The 25,357-nt window shown below is 38.0% G+C and overlaps 1 protein-coding gene across 8 annotated transcripts in view; it reads left to right on the forward strand.

Moving 5' to 3' along the window:
- Bmpr1b (bone morphogenetic protein receptor type 1B) overlaps positions 1-25,357 on the forward strand; it is a 304,001-nt gene that overhangs the window by 164,748 nt on the left and 113,896 nt on the right. For 6 of the 8 annotated variants that reach the window (XM_075981227.1, XM_075981224.1, XM_075981223.1 and 3 more), the window contains 2 exons: positions 9,842-9,906; positions 21,048-21,142. The gene's annotated coding sequence lies outside the window, so the exon portion shown is untranslated. Of the gene's footprint in view, positions 1-9,841; positions 9,907-20,839; positions 21,143-25,357 lie in introns of those variants that run through there. The other 2 variants (XM_075981228.1, XM_075981225.1) reach the window with 2 other exon arrangements.

The raw sequence follows: 25,357 nt of genomic DNA on the forward strand, positions 1-25,357 counted from the left end.
CATATTCAACAAATGGTGCTGGCATAACTGGATATCAACATGTAGTAGAATGAAAATAGATTCATATCTTTTGCCATGCAAAAAACTTAAGTCCAAATGGATCTAAGACTTTAACATAAAGCCAATCACACTGAACCTCATAGAAGAGAAAGTGGGAGGTACACTTGAAATGCATTGGCCTAAGAGACCATTTCCTAAATATAAGCCCAATAGCACAGCACTGAGAAATTAATAAATAAGACCTCCTGAAACTGAAAAGCTTCTGTAAAGCAAAGGATGAGGTCAACAAGACAAAATGGCAGCCTACAGAATGGGAAAAGATCTACACTAACGCCACATCGGAAAAAAGGGCTGATCTCCAAAATATATAAAGAACTTTAAGAAATTGGTCACCAAAAACCAAAATAATCCAATAAAAATTGGGTACAGACCTAAACAGAGAACTCTCAACAGAGGACTCTAAAATGGCTGAAAGGCACTTAAGGAAATGCCCAACGTCCTTAGCCATCAAAGAAACGCAAATCAAAACAACTCTAAGATTCCATCTAACACTTGTAAGAATGGTGAAGATCAAAAACATTGATGACAATTTATGCTGCAGAGGATGTGGGGTAAAGGGAACACTCCTGTGTTGCTGGTGGGAGTGCAAACTGCTACAGCTCCTTTGGATATCAGTATGGCAATTTTTCAGAAAATTAGGAAACAACATTCCTCAAGACCCAGAAATACCACTTTTGGGTATATTCTCAAAGAATGCTCAATCTTGTACCACAAGGACATGTGCTCAGCTATGTTCATAGCAGCATTGCTTGTCATAGCCAGAACCTGGAGACATCCCAAATGCCCCTTGACCAAAGAATGGATAAGGAAAACGTCATACATTTACACAATGGAGTTCTACACAGCAGAAAAAAATAATGACATCTTAAAATTTGTAGGCAAATGGATAGATCTAGAAAATATCATATTGAGTGGGATAATCCAGATTCTGAAAGACAGTTATCCTATGTATTCACTCATAAGTGGCTTTGGACGTAAAGCAAAGAAAATCAGCTCACAAATCACAATCCCAGAGATCCTAGACAACAATATGAACCCTAAGAGAGACATACATAGAACTAATCTACATGGGAAGAAGAAATAAACAAGATCTCCTGAGTATATTGGGAGCATGGGGTCCATGGGAGAGGATAGAAGGGGAGGGGAGAGGAAGGGACAGGATTAGAGAGAAATGTATAGCTCCATAAAATCAATTAAAAAATCATGGGGCTGACTGAGAAGCCAATGATAATGGCACTGGGATTTGTCTCTTACTGCATGTACTGGCTTTTTGAGATCTTATTCTGTTTGGATGCTCACCTTCCTAGGCCTGGATGGAGGGGAGAGGGCCTTGGACTTCCCACAGGGCAGGGTACCCTGCCCTCTCTTAGGACTGGAGGGGGGAGGGTGAGTAGGGGACTGGAAGGAAAATGAGATGAGGGAAGAAAGTGGAAATTTTGAATGGTATTATTTATAAAGCCATAAAAAATTTAAAAAGTCATGCTACAAAGGAAAAAACCCTCAATTTATAAAGATTGAGAAACTAAATTTAAAGAGGCTGTGATTCCACAAGGCATAGATGTGCAGAAAGATCTTGCAGTAGAAACACAGGCCAGAGGTGACCCACGAATTTGGGCAGAGTTATTTTTTTTTAATGGTTTACCTGTTGGAATGTGAAATTTGAGAAATAAAAGTAACAATTCGTAAAGAGATGGAAAAAAAAGAAAGTGAAAAATGTTGATCTAATATCAGCTGCAGACAGGGACATCACCCTCTCTGCATTGTTCCTGCTCTCCCTGACTGTAGTGACAGAAGAATCAGATCCAATGCTGTTCACACTCATGGCACATTTATTACTTTCAACATTTAGCACTATTAGAACACTCTTAATTGTCTAATAACAAAATCCAAGAGTTTTAAAGCCACTGATTTATTTGTGTACTCTAGTTTTGATTTTTTAAAATAAGGTTTCATTGAAATAGGTATCCCATCCTGTCCAGGAATGCTTACAAATACATATAGTTAATAATGGAAATAAAAGCATACTGTACAGGGCAGAAATGTTGAGTGAGACTTATGAAGGACTCTGTATAGGTATGTTTTTGGAGGAGATTTTTAGTTTATAATTTCTCATTTTTAAAGAATAGAGGATAGTGACTTTGAAGTATTTATACTTTAGAAATAGTAACAGCATCTTCAAAGAACACAGTGAATTCTAAGTAAATGTCAGTGTCATGGTAGCAATTGGCTATCTTTACTCTTTGCTTATGCATAACTTATAGATACATAATTTAAAGTTTGAAATTATGACTCTCGATCTTGATAAACTTTCACAAATACAATCACTTAGAAAAAGTTCTTCAGGATACTGATCTCATAACTATTCTAGTCATACAGTCAAGTTATTAGCTAGAATTCCTGTGTAAATGAACATTTCTTCCTCAACACTCTCCAGAACTGAACACTACTAAAAACTTGTTTTGATTCTCTCAACTCAAACTTGTGTGATCTTTGCTTTGTCATTTTTTTCACCTTCGTTGAAATTAGGATGGATGTTGTGTTTGTTGGTCTTCGTTGTAAATCTCATGTTTTTGCTTATTAAGTATTTTTCCTCACCAATTTGTATGCTTTCTTAATGTATTAAGCCTGTTAATGCTTTCACATTTATACAAGTATTTTCGTAGTTTTGAATTAATTTATTATTAAAAGGTTTATAGAAGCATTCTTTTAAATCCTTCCCCTATGAAATCTTACTGCTCAGTGCATTGAATGCCAGCATTTTTAGACTTAGACTCCAGGATTTCCCATTCCTGCTCTCAGCATCTATTCTGTGGACGTTTTGGAGCGAATATTCTGGGTTTTATTACAGTATGGTCATTTGTGTGTCCGTTTGGGGGAGTTTCCCAGTGAGAATGCCAGACTGGCTTAGGACTTATTACACCCTTGTCGCAGGTCCCTGTGTTCTGCAATTACAGGCCTTGCTGCTATGTCTAAGTCTTCAGTTTGTTTTTCTAGTTGCACTTTAAATTAAAAAAAAAAATACCTGTAAATGCCAAGATCAGGCTGGGAGATCCCATTTGAAATCCTCTAATTGACTTCTCAGGTAGAAATGTAATTGACGGTAACAGTGCATAGAAGCTATTAAGTTATGCAGGCCCAGGTTTCTCTAATACCACATGATTTCAATACATGGCCTCATATATGACCTCATTTTGTATTTCTTAGTGGTTTAACTTAAAGACTGATAGATAGTTAATCACCTCATTGCTATGACAAACGTGACTTCAAGAAGGAAGCGTCCATTTTGACTGACTTGCCATGCTGGCAGGAAGTGGTGTTGGCAAAAGCTTATGGCAGTTGGTCATGTTGTGTGTGTAGCCAGGAAGCAGACAGGGATGAGTGCCACCGCTTAGCTTCTTCTCCTTTTGTGTGAGGGTGACAGTTATGGTGAGTCTCGTCCTCTCAGTTAGCCTACTTTAGATAACGCCTGAGAAGCATGCGCAAAGGCTCGTCTCCTGTCAAGCTGTCTCTCTACATCAGCCACCACAATAATGGCAGTATAATGTTTTGTCTTTTAATACTTTACATGAGAATATTCATTTTAGCAATTTCTGTGACATTTCTCATATGTTCCCAAAGCAGTAGGTTCTCTCTTGCTTTGTTCTTCTATTATTTTAGCTATGTAATAGATCACCGCCATCCATCGCGGCATAAAACTACAGCTGTTTGGTGGTATCAGTTTCTGTGGGTTAGGAAATGGTGGAGAGTTGGGCTGTTGCATCTGGTCAGGGTTTCCCATGCATTTGGTCAGCGTTGGAATGGAGCAGATGAGGCTTTGTGTGTGTGTGTGTGTGTGTGTGTGTGTGTGTGTGTGTGTGTGTGTGTGCGTGTCAGGGGGAGGGGACTCTTTCTCCATAGAACCTGGGCTTGTCCACTGTGCTAATCTGGGTTTCTTCGTAGTGTGGGCGTTAGCAGCTAATGCGGTAGCTGAGTGATTGAGGGAGAACATGAGAATGAACAAGGTGAGAACTCCTTGCCTTTTATGCTTTGTTTCTTGAAATCAGAGAACTCCACCTACACTCGGGTCAAGAACTCCAGGCTGAGGGATGCATGTGGTACAGCAGTACCTGGTCATCTTTGGAAACATGACCTTCCGTCCTCTGACCACAGCCACTTTACCATTCTCCTGTAGACAAAGCGTCACTGTTTCTGCTTCCACATTCTCAGTCTCATTCCCCGATTAGATGCATTTACAGGCCAAGGTTTTGGACTTTAAGGGAAATCAAAGTGCAGGCAGGGGGGAATGTCCGTGTATACTGAAAACTTTGAACTGAAGGGTCTTGTGAGCACCTTCGAGCACCTGACAAGAAAAGTTTCCTGTCTTTCACATGCATTCAGTGCTGAACCGCTGTGGGAAATCCCCATTGCTCTACCTGTTCATGGGAGAAAGGAGCCATAGCCATCCTGTTGGCCATATTGCCATTTGCTTATCGAGGCTCTGTCTTTTCTGCAAATTGTTCTGGCAACTCTTGGCTCTTAACTCCGTGCTCTGGATTCCATCCTTTGGGTTATCAGTTTTTTTTTTCCAGAAGGTGTGGCCTTTGTTGACCACCGATGACTCCATTTCCTCCTCTGTCTTTCAGTTCCAAATAATAGGACTCTTTAACAGTCTCTAGAGTATTATATATCAATTTATAAACCACCTTATTAATGACCCACTGTGTTAGCAGAAGCTATACAGACAGGGATGTTTGGTTTGAAGATGCTGACTTTACAGCACCTTAGGATTCTGAGTAGCCCTGTGTAGTAGAGAAAGTCAGCTCTTGTGCCTTTAAGGGGCATAGGAGACCTTTAAACTGCATTACAGCACTGGCGTCTCGACTCTCTTATTCCTCCGTGTAATAAACACTCTTTTTAGTTACTATCGACCTTTATTTGTCTTTTGTCAAAGCCTAGCTCCATCGAGTCTGGTACTTGCTGTCATTTCGTCTCTGTTGTAATAGAGGGTGCAGAAGAGTGCTGTTTTTAAACCAGCACACCCTGTCTTTATTTAAATAGTTCCTCTTGTTGAAAACTGTACAGCTTAAAAAAAAAAAAACTTAACCCAGCTCTATTCTGCTTCAGCATCTCCTCAGCTGATACCTAGAGCCTATTAGGTATCTATTCTGTTTCAAATGTCACTAGGCTGTATTTACTACTAAATTACTTCCACTCGAAAAACCCCTTCACCTTCTAGTGATATAGTCTGCAGCCAGAACCAGGAGAGCTTGAAGCAACAAGGAACTGTCCATCACACTGTGACTCACACATTGTTCTCTGTACATTGGTAGCGTGGTTGGTCTTTGCAACCACAGTATCCTCTGGGGTGGGGTGCTGTTCACATGGTAGCTAAAACTTTCCAGAGCTGTGTTCTGTTCAGTAAGGTGTGACACCAATCAAATTTTATGATCCAGCCTTGGAAGTCATAGACTATCACACTTGCCATGGTAATAAATTGCCAGATTGAACGAGAAGGGGCTGAGAGCCCCCTTCTGTGGGAGGAGCCTTTAAGACACGCTGTAAGAATGTTCTGGGTAGAAAAGATCATTTCAGCCATCTTTTAAAAAAATCTGCCACAGTGATAGGCTTGAACAAATGAGGAGATGAAGTTTTGAGGGTTATGGAAGTGGGGTTTGATCTGGAAGGAGTTAGGAGAAAGGAGGATGGGTTGGATCAAAATGCATTTAATAAAATTCACAAAGAATAAGAATGAAAAAATTCGGCCACACTTCTTTCTATCCACTTTACAAATTAACTCAAGTTTGTAGAATGCTGATTAATTTTGTGTTAAAAGAAAAACTCTAAAATCTTTGCTTTTCACAATCAAACCTTTTCGTTTACACATTCAATTTCCATTTTTAGCATCTGATGGCATCCTAACTTTTATGTTTTTCTTTTGCCGAATTCAAAATAAGGATTGTGGGTGGCACATGTTTTAAGTTATATTAAGTTCTTAGCCATGTGGAATTTATGAATGGCAATAGTTTTATTTGGCGGGCGGACTACTCAAAAAAACGAGAAGAGGGGAAATGTCACTCAAAAGAAGAGAAATTATTTTTTTTCCTAAAGTCTACATGTGCATTGCTATTTTGTGGTAGGTCCCAGTGATTCCTAAAATTAACCCTGTAAAGTAGCAATAGTATGCCACTGAATTTCATGACTATGACCCACAAAAACTTCGTTTAGCTGATGAGGTTGTAACTGTGTGCCTTTCTGTGCACTTGGCCACACCAGCCTAGCTGGTCTTCTATCCCTAGGGGTATGTGGGCTGCGTGTGTTTTGGCAAATTTGGGGCTATTTTAGATGTTTAGTCTACACAGGTTGGACCCTTTCACTGCATCTTATTGACTTGGATTCCTCTCCACCCTCAGCAATAGCATCACCCAGCTTGCTTTTGAAAGACAGCCAGAACATAACAGCATTTAAGATCCAGGATCCTGAAAATGGCTAGCATTGTAAAATGTGTGTGTGACTTCTTGGAGCTTTCAAGGGACCATGTTCTGTGGAGTCCTTTAAAATGAATCAAAAGTGACAAAAATTAATGGAAAACCAGGGTAAATTATCTTAGTTCACCATTATTATTTTACCAAAGAAGTCACATATCTTGGCTACAGGTATGGCTTCTGACAATGAAAAGTCAGCCATCCCAGAAATGAATCGGTGTCTCTAGGGAAACTCAGGTGGTCGGCTATAGTTTTAATGCAATCTAAAGCAGAAGTGGTGTATGATCTAGTGCAGCAAGTTAGGATCTAATTTAATTGTTCAGTCCAGGTCATGGATGCAACTCGCCTCAACTTTTCACGCTCTGTGATGTAAGGTAAAACCTATGAATTAGTGGATATAATGTGAATAAGCGGGACTGCGGGTGGGGGTTGTTTATTAATTCCAAACGGATTTTTAAGATCTTTAAATTATCTTCAAGCTTATAGGCAACTTGAGTAAAAAGTGTTTTAGGTGCGCAACTAAAGTACTATGATAGTCTTGTCTTGGATTGAGTGAGTGAATTTTTAATTAAGTTCCCTTAAGTAGTTATATATTTTACCATGATAGTACAAGATCTAGCAGCTACTGCTCTGGGAACTTGCAGTCGTGAAAGTAGATTTTAGTTGATAGGTGTCTTTCTTGGGATGTGACCTGTACTCTATATACCTAACCCACAATGGCAGATTTACTCTAGCACTTAGGAATGATCAGAAAGAGAAGTTATGGTACTGAAGTGTGTATCTGTGGTTATGAATATTTGCGAAATTGAGACAACAGGATTGCTTGAGCCAAGGACCTAAGGGCTAGCCTGGCAACATAGTGAGCTACCACCTGTGATAAAGAAAGCCATAGTATAAAAAATGTATCTTATATTTTTGTATGTATCCTTCTCAACACATACGATGCTATTTACAAGTTATAAGTCAGTGTAATCTAGAAGTCCACAAAAAGGTTATATAAAAGTCATGAGTAACTACACTGAGCATTCCAAAGGTACTATTTTCACCAAAAGTATTTGATTATTTAAGAAAAGTGGTCAATGCTTTCTGTCATTTTCATTCTGGATGGTAATTTGGTTTAGAAAGAAATGTATTCCTAAGGTATCATGCTTCTTTTAACCAAATGTCTAGGTGGAATTTAAATAATTTGGTGCATTAATGAATTTTAAGTGAAACTTGCCTTTCAATGGAATGTTATGTCATTGGACTAAAATTTGAATTTCTCATTTTGACTTAAATTAGTATGGCTCTCTATCTGGATCCCCTGGAAAGCTACAGGGAATGCTAGCATCTGGGATCACTGTAGTGACCCTGGACCTACTCCTTTATGGATGTGACTCAGATATTTGCGTTTGGGAAGAACTTCCAGGTGGTTTTAATGTGCTGCACATGTAGGAACCACTAGTTGGAAATGTCATTGTCAGTCCCAGGTATTAGACTTCATGTGCTCTTCCACTTGCTACTTCAACTCTTATAGAGAGGATTCTTTCCAAAGTAACTTTCCATGGGCAGTTCTGTCTGTCTGGAACGTCCTTTCTTGATACCATGACATAGCTGATATTTTCATGGATCTCTATGGGTTCAGCTTAAGACGAAGCTTTTCAAAACACAGTATTGTGCTTTGCTTTCATTTGGCTAGGAGATATTATCATATTTTTTTTTGAGCCTCTCTTCTTCCTGGAGTACCAACTCAGTGAGACAATCAGCTCACTGTCATTTTGAGGTCTTAAAACAAAGCCTGTTGTCAATAAATACTTCTGAATAGGTGACTATCAATGCTGATGCAGAAGCCATAGTGGTAACATGCATAATTATATTTTGACTCTCCCAAAAAGCTACATGCGATCATACTTTAAATGTTAAGATCTAGAATAAAATGGATGAAAATGAGAACAGGCAGAGAGGAGTAAAACCTAGAAAATATGGATACTCCAATATTGGAAGCCTAAGGGCAGTGATGATGACTGCAATAATCAGTGCCTCCGAGTTCCTCTCTCCAGTGACCACATTCTGAGTCTTCCCATCACCTGTAACATGTTTAATGTTTCAAAGTTTCCTTGGCTTTCTGGTTAATGGACACTGTTTTCAGAGCGATTTTCTCTTTCAAAAAGTCACCTCTGAGCTCTGTCTCCAGCACTTCGATCCTCTCTGCGCTACATCTCTGCATCTATTGCTTGTATTATCGTGGTCTTTGGAATTGGCTACCATCTGTCTCCCTCATTAAACACGCTGAAATCAGAAGACTATCTGTGTGGGCATCCCCATCACATGTCCTCAGCAATGTAAATACAAACATTCTTGTAAGAGCTATTCCTTGACTGCACTCCAGTTGAAGGCCTTACTCCCAAGATTATGTGACTGCAACACTTATCCTTGATGACTATAAAGAAAAGAAAAGAGGACACAGAGCTTGGGGTTGGAGGGTCTGGGAGGAGTTGGGAATGGTGGTTGTGATTAAAATTCAATGAAAGAAATTCTCAGGAAACTAATAAAAAATTTACAGAGAAGCATTTGAAGTGGTAATTAAGATTGCAAAAATGTATTTGTTGGGAGTATAAGTAAGTAAGTCAAAGTAGTTTTTAATAGTACAGTGCATAACTAAGGTTTCCTAAGCCAAAGAGTGAAGTGTGATGTTATGTACTCTTAGGAAATTATGAAAACAGTATTGGAGACAATGAGTCTGAGTACTGGCTTCCAACTGATAGGCAGCTTGTCATCTGAATAAAGTTTTCACTACCCACTTGGGACTTTTTAATACATTATTTACTATTTTTGATAAACTTCTCAATAACTGCTATTCAGACAGATGCCTTTTCCAGTAACACCTGACACATGCTTTAAAATGGAGCTTTTAATTGCTATTGATTGCTCGTAAGCCGATGATTGCTTTCAGCACTGTACTTTGAACTTCATTGTTTTATTACCTTCTCCCCCCCAAAAGGCAGCAGTCTTTGGACACATACATGCTTAAACTTCCCCATGAAACTTGTTGGTTTCATAGGTACAGTTGTAAAGCTTAGGACATTTAAATACCTGTTAGAATCACCTTAATAGTTGATCTTCTGCTTCAAAAGCTCAGAAGTATTGTATGTTTATTTTGGGGGGTTGGTAATATTTTTCAGAAACTTCCATACAGATAAAATAATCATATTTTTATTGCCTTACTTTTTATACTGTTAGGTCTTACAAAGTCATACTGAGAGGCACAGCGGTGTGAGGATTTTGCTCCTGGGAGCTTGTGAGATGTATAAGCTTTTATTTTTTTTCCTTTGATTTTGCAGGAGAAAATACACCAGTTCAAGCCAAGCAGTTTGCCGCATTCCTCAGAGGAACAGGAGAAACCTTGGTAAGAGCATCCATGAAACCTTTTCTTCTAATTTGCACCTGCACTAACATATATTTGGACCTAGTCTTGGAGCTAGCTTAAAATGCAGCCCCTATGAAGAGCTCCGAAGAAGGGGCTGTTCTATAAAGAGGCACAGAAGTGTGGAAGTGCTATACAGGTCATTTCAAGTGAATACCTAGTGTGGAGTGTTTGGGTGTAACATGGGATTTTGTTGTGGGCATAGAGGAAATGAAGCTGAAAAGGTCAGACCCATTTGTGACCAGGGAGAGGCCCATATTCCATGTTGAGAAGTTTGACCTTTTTGTCAGCAGGAGGAGGCTTGGTGACAGAACAGAAGATTGATGGAGGAAGTGAAGGGGTAACAGAGGGACTAGACTGGGATCGTTTCAGCTTTTATGATTATGTGACAATGAAGCCTGAGTTTTGACTGGTTTCTCACTGAAACAAGGGGACAGTGGATATATGAGCCTGTGTGTTGCCAATTTCAAGCTCAATAAGATTTTGTTTTGTCACTGAAGAATTCATATTATATTGATCACTGGAAAAACATTTCTACTGAGATATTTTCCTGTACTAGAAGATTTACATCAATTTTGTGAGATTGCCTGAGTTGTGATTGTCTTTTAGTCTTTGGCACCATAATTTATTAGCTTACCTAATTCTTTGAATGTAGATGGAAGTTTCTGTCCTACCAGGTCCTGAAGCCATTCAGTCTCAAAGAAACAGACAGAGACTTATATTAATTATAAACTGTTTGGCCTATTAGCTCATGCTTCTTATTAACTAGCTCTTATCACTTAAATTAACCCATAATTCTTATCTGTGTTTAGCCACGTGGCTTGATCCTTTTCTTGGTGAGGCATTCTCATCTTGCTTTTCCTGCATCTGGTGGGGCTGCATCTCTGCTTTCCCTCTTCCCAGAATTCTCTTACTCTGGTCACCCCATCTATACTTCCTTCCTGGCTACTGGCCAATCAGCATTTTATTAAACTAATATGAGTGACAAGTCATTACAGTGTACAAGAGCATTAGCCCACATTGAAACTTTAGTTTCTCTGTGTATGAAGTAGAAATACATGAACAAAAAATGAGATGATATAAGGGAACTACACCCTTTAAACATGGAAAGGACTACATAGTTGTGAGTTACTAGATTTTACACCACTTGGAGCTGGTCAGTAACTGAAAAGTTATTATTCATTAACCTAAGATCATGTGTAAGAGTGAAGATTATACATATACCATAACCCAGCTAGACACAAAATCATGTTCTATTTTAGCCATCTTCCTTCATGCAAAGGTCTTTACTATTCTTGTTGGATAAAGCTGACCCTCACAATGAAACCATAAGATCAGGAAAAAGGCCAGAGTGTATTTCTCCATCACATTTATCTGCTTCGATGGCATTATGAGTACTTCCAAAATTGTCTTAAAATGCCTTGAAAAATAAAGAGATCAATATAATTTACCTTATAACCTAATTAGTTCTTTCAAATGTGTTATACACAGCAATATTATATATGAATCTTTAGCTCTAATGAATCTATAGGATAGAATCTCTATCTTAAATCTTTTTATTATTTGCCTGCCATTTTTGTCTACATATAAGATGTTTTCAGCTTCTCTCCATCAGGACATCTGACATATATATATATATATATATATATATATATATATATATATATATGTGTGTGTGTGTGTGTGTGTGTGTGTGTGTGTGTGTGTGTGTGTGTGTTTGTGTGTGTAATGTATATATATATATATATATATATATATATATATATATTACAGTTGTATATGAACCAAAAGAGTAAGTGGTAACTCATTCATTTCATATTAAAATTATTTCTTGTAGTGATATTTTGTTTGTGATCTAACAAATAAAGCTTACAGAATCAGGGAAGCAGAACAGCCACCCACTAGAGAGTTCTTACCTCTACCAATGTTCATATTCAAAGGGGCGATACTGTTTCTAAGAATCCTCAAAATACATGTTCAGATGGAATCTGCACCCTTGTCTCCTGTCACCTTATATTTCTCTCTCTGCTCAGCCATATCACTTCTTGTCTCTACCTTCCTGGTACTGGGGTTAAAGTTTTGGGTCACCACCACCTGGCTTTTAGACTGAATCAATCAAGTATAGCCCAGAGTGACCTTAAACTCAACAGAAATCCCTTTGCCTCTGTCTCTCAAGTGCTGAGATTAAAGGCGTGTGCCACTACTGACTGGCCTCTATGGCTAACTAGTGTGGCTAACTCTGCACTCTGATCTTCAGGCAAGCTTTATTTGTTAGATTAAAAACAAAGTATCACTACAGGTTTTCTTTTTTTTCCCCTTTCTTCCTCTTCTTGTTTTTGAAATATATTTTGATTAGAGAAAGCTGGCCTTAAAGAAGATAATGATGAGTCTCCATTTTGCAGTTTTCAGTCCCCCCCACATGAAAACATGCTTATTATGAAGTAGCAAAATAAACCAGTGTTGTTTTTGTTTTATTTTTGTTCATGAATTATTAGACTTAATTTACATTGCGACTTTCATTGCCTAGTTGAACTTAATAATCCAGTGATGTTTTTATTAGGTACTGCCAGATGATTAATAAATATTCTTTTTAAAGTCAGCATAAATTTGGTAGACGGGCCTTCCTGTCTGAGCTGGTGTCTTTGCTTTCTCCTGGCTGGAGGAGGAAGGGCTGGTGGCTTGGCTTAGGGAAAACCTTAGTCTTGTTTCTCTACTTTTGCTGGTACAGATCCTTTTTCTGTGGGTGGTTTCTGGATGACCTCTGTGACCTCCCTGCTAAAGAACCGAACACCTGTGCTTCTCCTGCATTTGCTTGCAGTTCCTTATAAAGTGCAGGTTTTGTATTTTCTAAAAATAAGCATTCCATCAAGTCACTGGATGTTAAGGAGGTGAAAGATATCTCGGAGGAGTCCTGGGAGGGAAGGAATATAATCAAAATTTACATATTTTAAAATAAAAAAACATGGTACAGATTTAATGATGGGTATGTATAGATACATGGAAAGGTCTTCATATGAGTTAAAAGAAACAGGCATCAGGTTTAGAAGATGGCTCAATGATTAAGAATGAATACTGTTTTTATAGAGAACCTGGGCTCAGTTCCCTGCATCCATGTCAGGAAATTCACAACCTCCTATAACTCGAGTTTTTGGCATCTATGCTTTCTTTGTCCACTGGTACCTGCACTTATGCACACACACAATCTTTCTTTCTTTCTTTCTTTCTTTCTTTCTTTCTTTCTTTCTTTCTTTCTTTCTTTCTCTCTCTTTCTCTCTCTCTCTCTCTCTCTTTCTCTCCCTCCCTCCGTCTCTCCCTCCCTCCCTCCCCCTCTCCCTCCCTTCTCCTCTCTCTCTTTCACACATACACACACAAAATTAAAAATAAAAAATTAATCTTAAAAAAAAAGAAACATATATCAAGAGTTGAACTGCACCTTTATGATAAAAAGAAACAGTTTCCCAATAGGCCAGGTCACAATCACCATCTGGACATTAAACTCTTCCTAGAACCTTATTGTCACATGGATCTAATTTCTGTTTTGCAATGGTTGTAGACAATGTTGAATTAGTGTGGAATAATTTTAATCATTTGTTATGAAGTGCTTATTTTATGTTATATTGTTTTAATAATTACAGATTTTTAAAATAAGAACTACTTGAAATTGTATTGCAGATAAGTGCTTACTATGTTAAACAATACTTTTTGTGATCATCCTCCTTATTAGTCATTTTTATTCTGTAAATTCCTATATCAAAACCAGAAAATTACATCAGCTTGAAATTTAGGCATGATTAATAAGCAAGAAAAGAAATTGGCACCATAGCTGAGTAGCAACAACTGTAACGTGGCAATAACAATGTTCCCGATTCTTTTTCCTGCTATAGATTTGCTAAACTAAGTACAGCTGAGCATGTTTTTGGTTCTAGTTATGTTCCCACCACTATGGAACATATTCTATTTGTTAATACAAGGTGCTTTATTTTGGTTTGGCATTAGTTTGGTGTGCTGTCAAATGATAATTAAAATGGGCACACATTCTTTGCTATGGCTCGCATAGTTAGGATATTCTTTCATCTCTGTTTATGCACGACATTGTTCCAGTTGAAAAGAACAAATGGCCTATTTACAAATTGTGCAGTCATTATTTCTAAAACTCATAATGGATAAGTGCTCAGATAAAGGGCAGCCATAAAGGTTAGTAGACTTATGTGTGATTTTCCTGTGGGGTCCTGGGAGCACAAAGTATTTATTACTTGAGAACAAAGAACCTTAGAACTAAAGGTAAGTCACGGTATACATGATATGACGAATAATAGGTCCCCAAAGGAAAGAAAAAGGAAAACACAGTCCATGGCTTACTTCTAACTAGGTTAGGTGTATGGTGTATTTTCTTTTTCCTGTCATTTATACTGAAAGTCACAGACCCTCGAGTGTAAAATGAGTACAAGCTTTAGATTACTAATGTTTTGCTTGTAGCTGTTGGCCCCTGAGATATGTTTCATTCCTACATAGGGTAGGAAACTTTGTATTGTTTATATCCGATTAAGTTTGTCAACAAAATAGTTCAAAATTATTCATGGCTTAGCTTTTTGTTTTCTTAGTTTCTAGCTTCAAGAAAACATAAAATTTAAGTATTAGTATAACCAGAGTACCTATTTCCTAACATTATCTTTTAATATATTAGCAAACCAAATATGCCCATGCAGGTAGTTACAATCCGGGAGGTGTAATTAACTCATTTTCTCTGTATTTGTTTTATTTTTCAAATTCCTTTAAAATTTACATAAACTTTATTGTAAAAAATGACTTGCAAATAAATAAAAATGCATCTTTATCACAACTTTTTCTATTAAAGTTTTTTATTAGCATGTAAACATGACGTTTTTGAACAAGATTCAATTCCCTTTTGTTCTTTACAAAATAATCCATTGCAACTGTGAATAAATTTAAATTTCATTTAAAAACTGCACAATGACACAAAAATAAAAATTCTAATTATTGAATAATTGGTCTGTTTTCTAATTTATATAGTTTACAAGTGAGTGGTGATATCTATGCAAGGTCAGTTTTGTTGAGGCACAAAAATTCACCCGTTTGGTCTGTATTTCCTGAAATGCAGTGGATGTCTAAGATAGAAAAAGATGCTCAATTATGATTAGTCACTGTGGCAAAGAGATTGGACTTCAAGTTTAGTAGTTTCACTATGAAAAATGGGAGGTAGTTACAGATCGTTTGAGGGCATAGAGAGAAATTCAAACCTTTATATATTTCCTGGTCATAATATGAAATGATGCAGTCTATTTAGAAAATAACTTGACATCTATTTTTGCATGTTAGAACACAAAATGAGTATTTTTCCCCAAGTATTTGCATGTCAGGGGATATTTAATCATGCCATGAACTTAGAGTTTGAATTTGCATTATTTAAATAAAATTAACCTTGGGTCAGAAGACTGAGTTAGCACCTAGTTAATAGAAAGTAATCATAGAGAATCAGAGGGCATCTGGAAGAGATAGAGATGCTCCAGAAGGATTAGGGAGGAAATTGGACTGGCCAGTTCTTTGGGAGATACCAGCAAGGAGAGAAGGCTAGATATTTGCTACTCAACCTCTCTGAGCTAGCAGGTTTTCACCCCAACCGTTGAACTTGAGTTTTACTTATAAATAGAATGATAGAGATTTAATTTAAGTTACCTTTAGTGGCAGAGGCAGAACTAGTGCCTGTGGGGACAGAATTCCCTGCCAGAGAAGCAGGCCAGTAACTACAGAGTCAGAAATACTAGCTGAAAAAGCCTTAGATTAAGGCACAGCCACTGTGCCGAAGTTAAAACATTTTCACTCATTGGTATTTACCAAATATTAATGAAAAATTAAGTTAAAGAAAACATGAACCTAAATGTTTATAACATCCTTTTTCATGATGTTGCCAAAGTGAAATCCAACTCAAAAGTCCATCAGCAAAGGGAGTGGTGTATAACCTGGCATATTCATGTAATGAGACGCTATTCTATATTAAAATGAATTGATCTCAAATGGATTCCCAGGTTAATAATGAAGAGGCAAAGGCATATGTGCAGCTCATCCTCCATCTTAAGAAGTGACCACAGGCCAGCCACCTCCCCTGTAGGAATTTCTGTTTCCTTTGCTGTGTTTGTGTGCTGTTTTAAAACATCATTCCGTTCTTCTCCCTGTTTCAAGGAGGGAAGGCTTTTGAAAGAATAATCCTTCTCTTGTCTAATTTGCATGCTGACCTGCCATGCCTGGGAAAACAGCTACGGTGCCAGTGTTTTCTCTTTTATAACTTCTCCTCAAAAGATAATCCATGTGTCATGTTGATGCTTTTCCATTTCACATGCTAGTGGTTTCAGTGCCACGAACATGTCTGCTTCCTGCGATGAGCTCGCTGCAGTTTCTGTCATGCTGGGTTTTTCCAAAGCACTTAGCACTGCGGACCTCCCCCTCCTTATCACTCCAATCATGAGCTCCTTTCTCATTCTCTGGTTTTCAATGTGTGTAGAGGTCTCCTTAAGATACCAATTTAGACTGACTCTCCTTGTACATGGTGACACTGAGAGCGCTCATGATCATGTTAGCATATAGGTGACCATTGTCTGTTGAGCCATGTATCCAGCAAGTACTATACATTTACTATATTTAAGGCTCATTGTACACCTAAGCCAGTATTAGAATTGTTTTGTATTGGATAGAGAAAGAGTTTCCCATTTTATGGAGTATTACAGCAATGGGTTTGCTGAGAAGGAACCCATAGGAAGAACACACAAAAAGGGGAATGCAAATAGAAATTTATCAAGGGAAATTTTATTAAGGAAAATCCAGAGGATAAGTAAGTTGCTGCCGAGACAGAGGGGTGTTGTAGTTGCTACTGTCTAAGGCACACTGATGGAGAAAAACAGATTTAGACTATTGCTTCTACTGAGTAAAAAGAGGAAACAGTACAGATATTTCTCAGACGATGAATATATGATCTGGGTGTAACTTTTATGGCTTCTGATGGAGACTATATGCTAATGGTTTTAATTGCAAAAGAATAGATGTTTTTCCCTATCATAGACCAGCATATTTGAACATCTACTGAACATGTTCACTGGGATTCAACACATACCAAGTTATTGTGTCCAAAACTAAAACTACCCCCTTTTCCCAGCACCCTATTGTGAACTTGCTCCTTTTCCTGTAACCTAGGTTGGCAAAGACCTAGCTACCCAAAACAGAGCCAGCCTTAAACCGGACTCTCTGAACATGGCAAACAATGAGGGCTGATGAGAAGCCAAGGACAATGGCACGGGGTTTTGATCCTACTTCATGTTCTGGCTTTGTGGGAGCCTAGCCAGTTTGGATGTTCACCTTCCTAGACATGGATGGAGGGGGGAGGACCTTGGACTGTTCTTTGGACTGGAGAGGGAGGCGGAGAGGAGTGGGAGGAGGGGGAGAAGGGTGGGAGGAGGGGGAGGGAAATGGGAGGCTGGGAGGAGGGGGAAACTTTTTTTTTCCTTTTCTCAATAAAAAAAAAATTTAAAAAAAATGAGGCTCTTTACCCACTTGCCAAGTGAAGAAAAGGCATCGAGCTCTTTTGTGGCACCCTTTCCTTTGCTAGTTCCTTCTTTTTGCTACTTTTCAGTACTCAATATTAAAATTCTCTTCATTCTCTGAGAGAAGCTCAGAAGGCTCATTTGGTCCTTCCTGACATGTCCTTTGTTTTTCCTAACCAGGGTGGCATCAATTCTTTGCTAAACAATTGATGTCAGGTGGGGTGTAGTACTATAGTTCAGTCATAGACTGAGGTTCAATCCAAGTTATATGACTGATTTGTTATGTGACTTCTGTCAAGCCACCTAATAACTTAGCTTTATTTTCTTTATCATAAAATGCCAAAAGGACTCAGGTCTGCTTTTAGTGTTAGATTATTTCTAAATCTCCTGCTAGACAAAGATTGCTCAGTAAACAATATCACCTCTAAGCCACGTACTTCAAGAAGACACAAAAAAAAGGTTTCACTCTTTCACACTTCCTTTTCTTAATTGCTTTCATTGAGCTTTACATTTTCCCCCCGCTCCTCTCTCTTCCCTGTGTCTCCCACATCCCCTCTCCCGTGACCCTCATGCTCCCAATTTACTCATAAGAGCTTGTCTTTTAAATTTTAGTTTCATACTTTACAGGGTTAATTTTTGAAAACGAACACTTTAAATGGTTCATGTATGCGTGTGTTTATGTGGATATGTACACATGAGTCCTAATACTTCTAGGGGCCAAGAATGTTGGGTCCCCCTGGAACTGGAGTTATAGGTGATGTTTATAAGCTACCAGAAATGGGTTTTGTGGGTCAAAGTCTTGTGTGTCTGCAAGAATAGCAAGGGTTGAGCCATTATCTCTCCAGCCCAGGGCTTCATTCTGGGCTGAACAATTCTGTATATTTGCCACATGCATGACCTCATGTTGCTATTTCATCACTCAAAGTGGTTGTGCTTCCACGAGTAGTATCCTCCTTGGTGCCCTTTGTCCCCCACCCCAAAGCCTGGAACCCCTGAAATGGTTTCCTGTTCCCAAATGGCATATGGCTAGAACCTCAAGCTGTGGAGCCTTTCAACACTAGTTCTTTTCACTTAGCAGCTGAATGGATAGTTTTGCTGGAGCATCTACCTTCTCAACATCTGCTTGTACTCTGTGAATATTGATCTTGCTAAGAGCAATGCTTTATTAATGGCAGCATTTCTTTTACAAAAGAAACATATACCCTTATCCATTCTAAATCATACTATGTTGTCATTGTGTGTGCCCAATCATGGGATACTTAATCACTAAAACTTCAATACATTAAATCTTATTGAAGAGATCTATGATATTAAAGATGCTATGTGTATTTTAAAAAAATTCTATGAGGAAATAAGGTGATTAAAATGTCAATGAAATAAAATATTGAACAAAATTTCAACCATTAATGAATGCCTTTCTTTTTATTTATAAATAGATAATGATTATTTTAAATTACAATGGATTGTGTATGTATTATTGCTTAATTTTATTTTTAAAATGTTATTTCTAGAAGAGTAGAAAATCCGTTTTTGCAAATACTCATGATTTTACTGCTAAAAATTAAACATATAAACTTGTTGATTGCATGAGGATTACATAATTTTCAAAATTCTTTTTGTGTGTGACAAGTATCTGAAGCTTGTAGCCTACTTTAAATAGGAATCCCAAGTTTGTTAACATGATTTTCACAGTCCACACTTCCTTCTCTGCTGCATATTTTCCCTAAACTTGTTGTCTTATCTGCGTGCACCCCAGTCAGAAAGACCTGTTTGCGGTTGCCTGTGTGTGCCATTCCTTTCCTGCCCTTCTCTACCTTGTTACCCTGTTTGTGCCTCAGTAATGTTGCCTGCAGTGTCGTATGACAAGCTGTCTGTTGTAGGCAGCGCTATCTGGGGTTCTGCTTGCTCCTTTTTCCTTAGTCCCCTTCTCGTTTTCTAGCTAATGTTCTGTCTAGCAGTTAAATACTCCTCTAACTTAGATTATAAGGTCTTTGAGAGTGGGAATGTTGCTTCTTCAGTATCTAGCTGTAAGCCTCTCTCAGCAACAAGTTAACGTAGTGAAAATACTAATTAACGAATTAAGCATGAAGGACTTGATTTTAGTTTGAAACTTAATCGTATGTAACAATTTTCGGCATTTTACTTATAACAAATTTTCTCTTTCACACTAATTTTGTGCCTATGAATTTTTGTTTTGATTTGTTGTTTTGAAACAGTATCTCAATTTGTAGCTTTAGCTGTTCTGGAATTCATTATTTCCTCCAGCTGGCCTCAGACTCACAGAGATCTGCCTTTCTCTGCCTCCTGAGTGCTGGGATTAAAGGGGTGTGCCACCACACCTGACTGTGCTTCTATTTTCTGATGGGTAAGGCTTTCAGGAAGCTGACTGAAGATGAGTTTTGAGAATCACTTTCCCGGTGGACATTGCCCAGTGTCTGAGTAAGAAGGAAGGACTGTGGTTTGGGTTTTGGCTCTCTGCTACCGTGTTGCCTCATGACCCTGAGTAAACTAACGGACTAGATGGGGTGGACCTCGAAGATTCAGGACCATATTGTTTCCAAAGATTACTTCATTTTTGATTTAATCAAGAGATACAATTTAATAAAAAAAAAACACAAGTGATTATCATTGGTACATGCAGGAAAATCTGGAATGATATATTTTCTAATCATTTGTACTGTGAATGCTATGGAATATAGATAATCAGAAATTTATGTTACCTATAATCTTAGTTTATCCTTAATCTAAGAGTCCAAAGTAAAATAAGTCAAACTGACAGGATTATAAATCTACAAGTTAACTTAACATGTTGATTCACATAATGTTTAGATTACATTTTAGTTTCTTTCACCAATACATAATTTATCTGTTTAATATTATACATTCCAATGCATTTCTATCATTCTGCAAATGAACATATGTCTTAAAAAAATCTCTCTGTGGCCAATTACTCATTCCCTGCAGCCTTTTTTTTAAAAAAAAAATAAGAAGCAATATTAAAACTGCTTTCCTATGATTTAGGTCATTCATAATATGTATAGCCAAGTTTTGCAAAGTTTAATTGAATGGCATTTAGTTAGGAATTTTATAAAGGTTTGTGATGGTGTTGTTTGGACAGAACAAAGGCAGTATTTCCTTTCTTGTCCTCCCCTCCTCCTGGACCTCTTCTCTCCACCTGCTTGAGGAAAGCTGTATTTCTTCGGACAAGCCTTATAATTGCTCCTCTGTGCTTGATTTGGGGCTCAGGAAAGGCCCGTAGCATCTGTAAAGCTGGCAGCGAAATGGTATTTCCAGGCAAGCACAGGGCTGCTGGGTAGCGAGCCAATCCACTGCTTTGTCCTAGCAGCTGAGAACCTTGCCGGAGTATTACCACGGTGTTCAGTAACACAGACCTGTGCCATGAGCAAGGAGAGCTCTGAGCAAGTGTGAGGGTCAATATTTATAGACCACGACGTAGCTGCCTTGCTCAGGGACAAGGAGAAACACACACACACAGAGCCAGGCAAGAAAGACAACAGTGGAAGGAACTTGATTTTGAATGTCTGTTCTGAAAAAAACATTTCTTTCTCTCAGGTTCAAACTTCTGCTGAATCACAACCATTTGGTGCTGAGCTATGACAAGAGAGGAAACAAAAAGTTAAAGGAGCAACCGGGCCATACGTGAAGAGGTAAGAAATCAACCAGTTTAAGCTGGCTTTTACTTGTAAAGCCCACCTTCCTCTTAGCTGCTATGCATCAGTGGGCAAAGGGCTGTGGGGCTTGGTTCAGCCTGTGAGGAAGGGCTGCCTGCTCTTATGAATGTTCATGGAGGCAGTGTAGGTTTGTATTCCTGCTGAGAATGCCCGGACCTTCTTAGTGTGGGTGGCAGTAGCCACGCTTGAACACTGATTTCATGCTCTCTCATTTCTACCAGACTAAAGTTTGCCAGTTGGTAACTTTCTATTTAACTTTTTATAATATTAAGGCATTATTAGTCTTAGTTATGTTTTGTGGTCTAAAGATGGAATATAGAAAATGCATGTAAACTCATAGAGATGTACTTACTAGACTACCAGAATGTGGAAATAGGGAATGTGGGTAACATGGGTTTTTTTTGATAAAAACAAAACTTCACTGGGCTGTCCACTGAAACAGTTACTGTTACCTTTGGAAGAAATGAACCTGGAGTGACAAGAATAGTGTTCATTATGCAAAGTATTAAAGACAATCAGTTAGGAGATAATCCCTGCTTGCCCAGATGACTTGCTGTTGGGTTTTTATGAGCTGTGTCCCCTTTATTAATATGAAATCCGTCAGCATCAACAGCTATCCATTGCTCAGTGTTTTCCTTTTACTGCAGGTAGTGGGTTAAAAACTTCCGTGTGCATGTATCGCTCTGGTATGCTCGGTTACGCTTATCTCTGATCGTACTAAAAGCAACAAGGCTGAAAAGCACAGAAATCATTCTGTGCACTTTCCTGTTTAGAACACTTTTGAAATGTGTATACTGTTATGTTTTTATCTACTGTATGGTGGTTTGGAGAGTCAGTATTCTGTTTCACTAGAACTATGGCATTAAGTACATGAAAATTGCTTAGCAATATAGTAGATACAGTGCAAAGTTACTGGTTTGATCTTTAGATTGTGGAGCTACAAATCCTTGCATGCTATTTAAACTTTGTAGGCTATGTTACAGGTGATGGTTTGAGTTCCAGTGAATTTTCTGTACTATTGTTATAGATATTAATGTTGAAACAAAATAGGGCTTAAATAATGTCAGTAGAGATACGAGGAAGAGCTAATATGTGACACAGATTTACACAGGAAGCAACTCCTTTTGAAATGTAATGGGCCATATCAAAACAGCAGCCAGAATAGCTCTAAATGAAACATAAGCATCTTCGAATTAGGTCAGAATTTACGGAGAATCTCTTTGATGGATGGATGGATGGATGGATGGATGGATGGATGGATGGATGGATGGATGGAATTTGGGGGAGTGTTACTGGGACTGAGTTTTTGTATGTAGTTTTCACTGCTGTTGGTCATGCTGCACTGATCAGCTTCCTAGGGGAGACTGCAGGTGTCAGTCATTATGGCCTCTAGAGGCTGCATAATGTTGGGTTTTGTTTGTTTTACTAGAGAACTGTGTAGCCTTGGCTGTCCTGGAACTTGCTCTGTAGATCAGGCTGGCCTTCAGCTCGGAGATCTGTCTGCTTCTGCCCCTCAATTGACTTCTGGGATTATAGGCTTGTGCCACCATCACCTGGCCATATGCATATTTTAAAAAAGGTTTATAAAACAGCAGTTGGGAGACATATAGGCTGTTTCCATATTCTACATATAGTGATGAAAGCAGCTCTGAAGGATGAATGAGCAGATGTCTCTATAGGAGAACCCAGAGTCTGTTGGGAACAGACCCAAGAGTCGTGCACCTGTTATCATGTGACAGATGCCTTCCTTGCTTTTTGAGGAACCTCTATACTGATTTCTGTCATGGCTGTACCAGTTTGGATCAACACTAACAGTGAATAGGTGTTCCCTTTCCCCACATCCACCCCAGTGTTCTTCTCTTTTCTTTCTTTCCTTCCTTCCTTTCTTTCTTTCTTTCTTTCTTTCTTTCTTCCTTTCTTCCTTTCTTCCTTTCTTTTCATCTCTTAACCATTCAGACTGGAGGAAGGTGAAATCTCAAATATTTTACTTTGCATTTTCCTGATTGGAAAAGATGAACATTTAAAATATTTCTTAGCTATTTATGTTTATTCTTTTGAGAACTCTCTGTTAAGTTCTATTCCTTGTATGGTGTTTAGACTTTTTTTTTGTATATTTTAGACACTAACCCTTTGTCAGAATTATCACTGGTAAAAGATTTTTCCCATTCTCTAGGCCACCTCTTGATTGATGGTGTCCTTTGCTCTGCACAAGCTCTTTAGTTTCATGAGATTATGTTTGTTGATTGTTGGTGTTAATGCCTACACTATCAGGACCCAGTTGAATAATCCTTTATTAATTTTAAGGTTGATATTTGGTACTAAAATTCATGTTAACATTTAATGTTTGTTATATCCTTAGATCTAACTCTTTTTGTATTTGTTTGAAAATTTGCCTTTCAGCTTATAACTAGGTTTTTTTTATGTTTTAAACACTGTTCTGTTTGAAAATGCATAATGATTGGTCTAGAATGGACAAATTGAAACCAGCTGATTATGTCCATCAGTAAATTTTTCTTTGCTGCATGGTGAATATTGTAATTTCTTCTTCATTCAGTATCCTGCTTTGTTTTTATATTCCATGAATGCATCTTTGTTTTAATCCCTTTCTTATAAATGTACTTTTCATTCCTCCTTAGAGCTTTGTTTCTGAAGTGCCCTGTTGAATCTTTATGGAAGAAAAACAGGGCAAATAAGACACTGCAGCAAAAATAAGGCAGAGTTTAAGAGAAAAGAATAGAAACTATAATGCCAAAAGTGGGATATATTTCTGTTGAAGATTGATTGGGTATTTTAAAATGTGAGAGACGTTCTCAATATTATTTTGACCAATCATGCTGATCATATTTATAAGTATCATTTATCATGTTTCTAAATACTATTTTATATAGGCATATCATAACACATAAAAATATGTGGAGCCTTTTGCATTGTGCTTTAATATCTATTAAAGCAATAATAAACTAAGCACATGTTAATAGTCAGTTCTTAATGGCCCTAGCTCCCCGAGTCTTGTTTTCTGTGCTGTACATCCCTCTGTCATGCTACCTTGGAAGCAGAAGTCCTCACTTTGATAAACACAGCACATTCCAACAAATCTCCTCCCATCCCTGGCCTTCCGATGTCCTTGGAAAAGATAGCAGTCTTAGAATTGTGAGTTTTTCTGATCTTGCTAACACTTTTGTTCTACGCTCACTTTCTGCCGTTCCTTCTGGAATGTTACTGTTTTTTGTTCCAGCAACAAGTTTGGTGTTTTTTAAAATGGTCTACCCTGTGTTGTTTCTCTCCAGAATTGCTTGGACTACCACTCCATCACGAAAGTCCTCTCCCAGGTTTTAGTCTCAGCAGCTGCATCCTTTCTAGGAATCTCATGGGTCACCTTAGGCTTCCATATCAAGCTTGGTCCCACACTTGAAGAACCTTAGATTACAATGCTTGCGTCTACAATGAGACCAAATGAGTTGTGTCTGGAACTTAAAATTTATTCTTATTTACTTTTCCAATGCTTGTAATATAACAAATATTTCACGATTAGAGGAAATAAAATGTATTTATTTTACACAGACTTTTTATATAGGCCTCTTATATTAATACTTTAAAAAAAATCAATGTTTTAAAAACATTGATTAGTTGAAGAGATAGAAAGTTTTTCAAAAAGGAATAAATACTTTAAAGGCAGTAACAATACTGTACTTTTTCTGGCATCAATTACACGTGGGAGAGAGAGAGAGTAAGGAAGAGAAAAAACATCATATACGATCATTTATAGGGACATACCAAGCAAGAAGATATTCATTGAACAAAAGTACAAAATGACATTGGCTACGAAATATAAATCAAGAATATGCACCCAACATTGGCTCAGTCGTCCTGACCAAATTTGTCAATATAATCAATAAATGGCTACCACAGCACTGAATGCTGTGATACAGCAAATGATTACCTCTGTGAACAGTGTCTCATCTCCCAAAGGCCCAGAGAAAGCTTCAGGGTCATAGGTCCGTCTTTATGAGTCAGAAAATTAGAATTGCAGAATGGAGTTGCTCCCAGTGAGCCCAGTAAAGGTATTCCTTCAGTCATAGTTACTCTTGCAGAGACAGAGACTTAAGGAAAAGACACAGAAGCATGGTTGAAGAATTCCCAACCATGAAAGGTGATCCTCTGTTTAAGTCCAAAGGAGAATTCTCTTCTCAA

The sequence above is a fragment of the Microtus pennsylvanicus genome, chromosome 7 (genome assembly GCF_037038515.1).
Source record: "Microtus pennsylvanicus isolate mMicPen1 chromosome 7, mMicPen1.hap1, whole genome shotgun sequence".
Taxonomy (NCBI): domain Eukaryota; kingdom Metazoa; phylum Chordata; class Mammalia; order Rodentia; family Cricetidae; genus Microtus; species Microtus pennsylvanicus.